The sequence below is a fragment of the Pteropus medius genome, unplaced genomic scaffold (assembly GCF_902729225.1).
Source record: "Pteropus medius unplaced genomic scaffold, Ma_sr-lr_union100, whole genome shotgun sequence".
NCBI lineage: Eukaryota > Metazoa > Chordata > Mammalia > Chiroptera > Pteropodidae > Pteropus > Pteropus medius.
The window spans coordinates 17,475,515-17,484,342 of record NW_024352787.1 but is presented as its reverse complement, the minus strand read 5'-3'; the positions used below and the strand labels follow the sequence as shown (position 1 = coordinate 17,484,342).

At 35.4% G+C, this 8,828-nt stretch overlaps 1 pseudogene; it reads left to right on the top strand.

Moving 5' to 3' along the window:
- The first annotated feature begins 1,905 nt into the window (after positions 1-1,905).
- On the top strand, positions 1,906-2,492 carry LOC120591644 (high mobility group protein B1-like; annotated as a pseudogene).
- The last annotated feature ends 6,336 nt before the right edge of the window (positions 2,493-8,828 follow it).

Below are 8,828 nucleotides of genomic sequence, written 5' to 3'. Positions count from 1 at the left end.
AACCTTCTGAAGACTAGCTTAACAGAATTCCTATAACTAAGGATATGTAAAAGAGGGCACATCAAGACTGGTAGGAGCAGCAGAAATGTGAAAGGGTCTGTGTCCACACCCATGTGTAGCATTTGAGCATCAGGAGGAATATCTTGGCAGCAGAGGTTTCCCCTGAGAAATGAGGGGCCCCAGCCCCACACTGGGCTCCCCAGCCCAGAGTTCCAGTGGCGGGAAGAGGAGTCCCCACATCTGGCTATGAAAATCAGTGGGGATTCCGTCCATCAGGGTGTGACTAAAGGCTGCTAGAAACCCAGTTGTCTTCTTAAAGGGCCTGTGCACAGACTGTCTTGCTCACAGGCACTTAGCCCGGGCTCTGGAGGAAGGACAATGACTTGGGAGGAATGAGAGACATACAGGGAGAGACTGACTTGTGTGGCTTCAGGGCGAGGACTGAAAGTTTAGTTGACGTTGTCCCTGTGTTGAGCCCTCCTCCCTTGTAGGCTACAGGTGGGTGCCACTTTTTCTATATTGCGTCCTCTCCTTACACAGTCAAATCTGAATCTGCATTGTCCTGATGAAATCTACTTACACCACCCTAGTGACTCCCTGGGACCCTCCCCCACCGAAATCACACACCATCAGAGGCACTTTTGGCTGCTGGCAACCAGCCCTGACCCACACACTGCAGGAGGCTCTTTCAGCAGCAAACAGCTAACCTCGGCTTGTACACCACCAGAGACACTTTGGGCGGTGGGCAATCAGCTCCAGTCTGCACTGCAGTCTTTCTTTGACAGTTCTCAGCTGTCTGTGGTCCCGAGGCAGGCAGTTGCTTGCCTCGGTGTGCTCTGAGACTTTTGTAAGTTTCAATAGGTTCAGAACTCGTGCCAAATCTGAATCTTCATTAACTTGGTAAACATCACCCTTGTGACTTCATAGGACCCCACATCAACTAACTCATGTACCTTCTAAGGCTCTTTCAGTGGTTGTACCTTATGCGAAGCTGACAGGTGGCATCAAACCTCTGGGTGCCCTGAGACTTTTGCTCATCTGCCTCAGGCCTAGTACTGATGACAGCCCATCCCATTTTGCAGCATGGCCTCTCCCACCTGTCTCCAGGTCCAACATAAGCAGCAACCAGCCACAGAGAGCTGTGTAGCTTCTACCAGATAGCCCTGAGCCAGTCACAGGCAGCTGCTGACTTTGGCCTGCACAAGAGACTCTCCACAGAGGCCCCAAAACCAATACACCTAGAAGCTGGCTTCAAACCACAACAGAGTACTATTCAATTAGCCCTACAAGTGGCACACACAAAGGGTGGTCTCAACAGGCACATAAGCCTACTGAGGTGAATCCCACTCCATGGGGTCAGCCACCACAGACACTCCCATCCACTGACATGCCAACAGCAAGCAAGTCTCAACTATAATAAGAGGGCACACACAACCCTCACAAGAAACACCCAGAGCGGGTGATCAGTGAGATTATGCCACTGGGCCCCACAGGGCACCTACTAAATAAGGCCACTTGGGCAGGACTGGGAGATGTAGCAGATACAATTAACACATAGAAACAAACACAGGGAGGCAGCCAAAATTAGAAGACAAAGAAACATGTCCCAAATTTAAAAATAGGAGAAAACTTTTAAGAAAAAGAACAAAATGAAATGGAGGCAAGCAACCTACCATATACAGAGTTTAAAACACTTGTTATAAGGATGCTCAATGAACTTAGGAAAAGAAAAGATGAGCTCAGTGAGAACTTCAACAAAGAGATAGCAAAAAACAAAAACAAAAAACAAAAAAACCTAGAACTGCCATTTGCAGTACTTTGAGCTCCATAGACACAGTGCTTGGGCAAGTGCAAACTGGATGGGCACCATGAGACTCTATGGTCGCTGAGAAAAAATAATTAAACATGAGCAAAGGAGATCCTAAGAACCAAGAGGCAAAATGTTATCACAAGCATTTTTTTGTGTGTAAACTTGTCAGGAGTTGCACAAGAAGAAACACCCAGATGTTTCAGTCAAATTCTTAGTTTTCTAAGACATGCTCAGAGGAGTAGAAGACCATGTTGGCTAAGGAGAAATGAAAATTTGAAGACATTACAAATGCAGACAAGTCCTGTTATGAAAAAGAAATAAAAGCTTATATCCCACCTAAAGGAGAAACAAAAAAGAAGTTTTAGGATCCCAATACACCCAAGAGGCATCCTGCAAACTTCTTGTTTTGTTCTGAGAATTGCCCAAAAATCAAAGGAGAGCATCCTGGCCTCTCCAATGGTGATGTTGCAAAGAAGCTGGGACAGATGTGGAATAACATTGTTATGGATGACAAGCAGCCTTATAAAAAGAAGGCTGCTAAGCTCAAGGAAAATTGCGAAAAGGATATTGCTCCATATCAACCTTAAGAAAGCCTGATGCAGCAAAACAGAGAGTTTTCAAGGCTATCAAAAGCAAGAAAGAAAAGGAAGTGGATGAAGATGAAGAAGAAAATGATGAATAAGTTGGTTTTAGTGCAGTTTTTCTCTCTTGTCTATAAAGCATTTAACTCCCCTGTACATAACTCATTCCTTTTAAAGGAAAAAAAAAAAACCCGAAATGTAAGGCTGTGCAAGCTTTGTTTTTAAACTGTACAGTGTCAGTTTTAGTATGGTTAACACACTATCAAATATGTCTGTTGATAGCCTTGTCCTGATGGCATTTTCAATAGCCACTAACCTTGCCTGGTGTAGTAGGGGCATTGTAACTTGGTGTGAAATTTTAAATCAGGTTCTTGTTGGTACAGGGCACAAATTAGTTATATATGTGGATGGCAGTTCATCCTCACTTGTCTCTGGTGCAGCTTGTTCTTTTAACTGAATACCACTCTGTAATCACACACACACAAAAAAAAACCTGCAGCTGTTTTGTTGACGTTCTGAATGCTTCTGACTAAATACAATTTTTTTAAATAATTGAAAATGTATATATCATTTGTATTATATGATATATATTTTAAACAATTTTTAAAATTATAAAATATTGTAACCACATTATAGAGTATTAAAATAGAAAAAAAGTTACTCAAAATGCTATGAATATAATACATTTGTTGTGGGGTATAAATACTTATGTGAATTTAAATAAACTTTAAAACAAAGCCTGTAATAAGAGACAAAAAGAGACTTCACATAATGATAAAGGGATCAATCCAACAAGAGAATATAACCCAACATAGGTACACCTAAATATACAAAGGAAATATATAAAGCATTTATGCACCCAACATAAGTACACCTAAATATACAAAGGAAATATATAAATATATAAAAGCAATATTGACTGACATAAAGGGAGAGATTGACAATAATACAGTCATAGTAGAGGACTGTAAGACCCCACTGACACCAGTGGAGAGGTCTTCCAGACCAGACAGAAAAGCAACAAGGAAACATCAGCCTAAATGACACACTAAATAAGATGGCTTTAATTGATATTTTTAGAGCATTTCACCTCAAAGTAGCAGAATATACATTCTTTTCAAGCACACATAAACATTTTCAAATGTAGAACACACGTTAGAACACAAAACAAGTCTCAAGAAATTAAAGAGATTGATATCATATCAAGCATCTTCTCCAACCACAATGGTTTGAAACTAGAAGTCAATTACAAGAAAAAAAAATGAAAAATACACAAACTCATGGAGGCTAAATAGCATACTATTAAACAACGAATGGGTTAACAATGAGATCAAGGAAGAAATCAAAAGATAACAAGACAAATGAAAATGAAAACACAATGACTCCAAATCACACAGCAAAAGCAGGTCTAAGAAGGAAATTCACAGCAATCTAGGCCTACTTCAAAACAAACGAACAAACAAAAACAAGAAAAATCTTAAATAAACAATTTAACCTTACACTAGAAAAAAGAATGGCAAACAAAACCCAAAGTGAATAGAAGGAAGAAAATAATAAAGACCAGAGCAGAAATAAATAAAATAGTCTAAGAAAAGAATATGGAAAATCAATAAAACCAAGAGCCAATTCTTTGAAGAGAGAAACAAAATTGATCAACCTTTACCCAGACCCATGAAGTAAAAAAGAGAGAGAACCTAAATAAAATCAGAAATGAAAGAGAAGTGACAACTGACACCACAGAAATACAAAGGTTTATACAAAAATACTATGAGCAATTACATGCCGAATTGGACAATCTAAAAGAAATGATTAAATTTCTAAAAACATACAATATTTGAAGACCGAGCCAAGAAGAAACAGAAAATTTTAACTGACTGGTTAATACCAACAAAATCAAATCAGTAATCAAAAAAATTCTCAAAACAAATGTCCTGGTCCAAATGCTTTCACAGGTGAATTTTACCAGACATTAAAAGAAGAAATAACACCTATTTTTCTCAAACTATTGCAGATAATTTAAGAGGAAGAAAGGCTCCCAAGCTCATTTTATGAGGCTATCATTACCCTGATTCAAATATCAGAACAATCACTACAAAAAAAAAAAAAATACAACAAATCAAATTCAGGAAGACATTAAAAAGATCATACACTATGATCAAGTTGAACTTATTCCTGGGATGCAAGGTTGGGTCAATATCTGCAAATCAATTACCGTGATAAACGACATACACAAAATGAAAAATGAAAGTCATATGATCATATCAATAGATTCAGGAAAGGCAATTCACAAAATTCAGTAGCTATTTATGATAAAAACTCTCAACAAAGTGGTAATATAACATATCTGAACATAATAAAGGCCATATATTCACAAACCCACAACTAACATCATACTCAGTGAGGAAAAGCTAAAAACATTTTCCTTAAGATCAGAAACAAGACAAGAATGTCCACTTTCACTACACTATTCAAAATAGTATTGGAAGTCCTAGCCGCAGCAATCAGACAAGAAAAAGAAATAAAAGTTATCTAAATTAGAAAGGAAGAGGTAAAACTGTCATTATTTGCAGATGACATGATACTATATATAGAAAACCCTAAAGATTCCACAAAATAAATAAATAAATAAATAAATTCAGGAAAGTAGCAGGATGCAAAATTGTTATTCAGAAATTGGTTGCATTTTTATACACAATGTAATTTGTATGGTATAATTTGTAATTATGAACTATCAGAAAGAAAAATTAAGAAAACAATTCTATTTAAAACTACATCAAAAATACCCAGGAATAAATTTAACAAAAGAGGTAAAAGCCTTCTACTCAGAAAAGTATGACATTGAAAAAAAAAAATTGAAGAAGTACAAATAAATGGAAGCTTAAACCGTGCTCATAGATAGGAAGAGTTTACATCATTAAAATGTCCATTCTATACAAAGCTATCTATAGATACAATACAATCTCTATCAAAATACCAATGGCACTTTTCATATAACTAGAACAAATAATCCTAAAATTTATATGAAGCAAGAAGAGACCCCAAATAACCATAGCAATCTTGAGGAAGAACAAAGAGTTATCACACTACATGATATCAAACTATACTACAAGGCTATAGTAATCAAAACAGCATGGTACTGACATAAAAACAGACACGCAGATCAATGGAAGATAATAAAAAGCCCAGAAATATAATGACACCTACATGGTCATTTAATCTATGACAAGGGAGGCAAAACTATACAATGGAGTAAAAACAGTCTATTCAATAAATGGTGCTGGGAAAACTGGACAGACACATGCAAAAAAAATTAAACTGAATGACCTTCTTATGTCATATACAAGAATAAACTTAAAATAAAGACTTAAAAAACCATCACCATCAACAAAATGAAAAGACAATCTATTGAATGGGAGAATATGTTCTCCAATGATACTTCTGATTAAGGTTTTAATATCAAAAATGTATGTATGTATGTATGTATGTATGTATATATATAAACTCATACAACTTAACACCAAAAAAACAAATAATCCAGTTAAAAAATAAGTAGAGGACCTGAATAGGTATTTCTCCAAAGAAGACATACAAATGTCCAATGAATATATAAAAGGATGCTCAACGTCACTAATCATCAGAGAAATGCAAATTAAACCACAATGAGATAGCACCTCACACATTTCAGAATGGTTATCATCAATAAAAATAAAATACAATTTAAAAAGTGTTGATGGGTATGCGGAAAAAAGGGAACCCTTGTGCACTGTTGGTGGGATTGCATATTGGTGCAGCCACTATGGAAAACAGTTTGGAATTTCCTCAAAAAATTAAAAAATTGAACTGCCTTATGACCCACCAATTCCACTTCTGGGTATTTATCCGAAGAATTAAAAAACATGAATTCAAAAAGATATATGCTCCCCTATGTTTAATGCAGTGCTATTTGCAATCATCAAGATATGAAAGCAACCTAAGTGTTCATCGATAGACTGAATAAAGAAGAAATGGTACATATATACAATGAAATATTACTCAGCCATAAAAAAAAAAAAAAAACAAATGAAATCTTACCACTTGTGACAACATAGATGAAATTAGAGGATATTGTACTAAGTGGAGTTAGTCAGAGAGAGAAAGACAAATACCATATGATCTCATATGTGGAATCCAATGAACATTACAAATGAACAAAATAGAAACAGACTCATAGATACAGAAAACAAACTGATAATTACCAGACGGGATGGGATTTGGGGGGTAAATAAGTGAAAGAATTAAGAAGTAAAAATTGGAAGTTACAAAATAGTCACAGGGATATAAAGCACATCACAGAGAATATTGTCTATAATATCATAATAACTATGTATGGTGCCAGGTGAGTACTAAACTAATCAAGGAGATCACTTTGTAAATTATATAAATGTCTAACCACTATGCTATATACCTGAAACTAATATAAAATAAAATTGAATGTCAACTGTTATTTTAAAATCAAAATAAAAAATAAAATGATTTTAATTAAAAAATAATATTTAAAAAACTTCCATTTCATTTCTGGATTTTAAGAGTCCTCTCTTTTATTTTTTATTTTCTCTCCAAAACAGGTCTTTGATAGCCAAAGCAATCTTGATATAGAACAAAATTGTAGGTCTTACTTCTGAATTTTAAAATGTATTAGAAATCTACAGTAATCAAAATAGTGCGGTACTGACATAAAGATAGCTATGGAATAGAATAGAGGCCCCAGAAGTAAATCCTTGCATATATGGTCAAATAATTTTCTATAAGGGTGCCAAGGCCATCCAATAGGGAAAGAATGGTCTTTTCAACAAATGGTGCTGGAAAAACTGGATAGGCACATGAAAAAGAATAGATTTGAATCCTTACCTTATGCCATATACAAAAATTAACTGAAAAGGGATCAAAGGTCTAAATATAAGGCCTATAAATATAAAACTCTTAGAAGACAAGATAGGGAAAGTATTTATGATGGTAGCTTTGACAATGATTTCTTGGACATGACACCAAAAGCACAAGGAATAAAAGAAAATATAGACAAATTGGAGAATATCAAAATTAAAAACTTCTGTGCATTAAAGGACACAATTAACAATGTGAAAAGGCAACCTGCAGAATGAGAGGGAATATTTGTATATCATATACTGCTAAGAGATTAATATCCAGAGTATATAATGAATTCCTACAACTAAACAACAACAACAACAAAAACACACAAAAACCTTTAAAAATGGGCAGGGATTTGAATAGATATTTTTCCAAAGAAGCTATAAAATCAAAGCTACAATAACACCTCACACCTAGAAAATGGAAGTGTTGGCAAAGAAGTGAAGAAATCAAAACCTTTGTTCACTCTTGGTGAGAATGCGAAATGGCGCAGCTTCTATGGAGAATCGTATTGTAATTTCTCAAAAAATTGAAAATAGAATTATCATATGATCCAGCAATTTCACTTCTGGGTATACATCCAGAAAAATTTAGAGCAAGGTGTGGAAAAAATATTTGTACACCCATGTTCATAGATGCATTATTCACAATAGCCAAAAAATGGAAGCAACCCCAAGTGTCCATCAGTAGGTGAACAGATAATCAAAATGTGATATATCCACACAATAGAATATTATTCAGCCTTAAAAAGGGGGAAATCTTGACACATGCTACAATATGGATGAACATTGAGTACATTAAGCTAAAAGAATAAGCTAGTCACAAAAAGACAATCACTGTATGATTTCATTTACATGAGGCATCTAGAGTAGTTAAAATCATAGAGACAAAGAGGAGAATGGTGGCTGCCAGAGGCTGGGGGGAGGGAGAATGGGGAGTTATTATTTAATGGGTATAAAGTTTCAGTTTTGCAAGATGAAGAAGTTCTGGAGATTTGTTGCCCAACAATCTGTATATATTAACACTACTGAACTGTACACTTAAAAATGGTTAAGATGGTAAACTCTATGTTATGTATATTTTACCATAATTTAAAAATCTACAACAGAAAAAAAAAAAAACAGTCTTTTGGTGAAAGCAATAGTTTCTGTTCTACCTCAAACAAGTCCAGAATTTAACCTTATTATGTCACTAATGTTAAGCAAGTGGCTTGACCTTGAGAAAGGTTCTGTTTTCTAGTCTGTTAATACAGGGTGTACATTTCCTCTCAGAGTAACTGCAAAGATTAAATGAGATACTGTCATTTGAAAGCATTCAGCACAAAGTTTAGTACAAATAAGGTGCTCAGGAAATGTTGATTCCCTTTACCTAATATTTGTCTACTCCCTGAAAATGTTAATTAAGTGTTCTGTCAGCAGAAAGAATTTATTGGGAAAAAAGAAAGATTTGCAATTCATTACATGAAGCCACGATGAGCCATGTGCAAATCCCCAGGACAAAAAAAATAAAAAAGAAAGTTCTTTTTAGAAGGC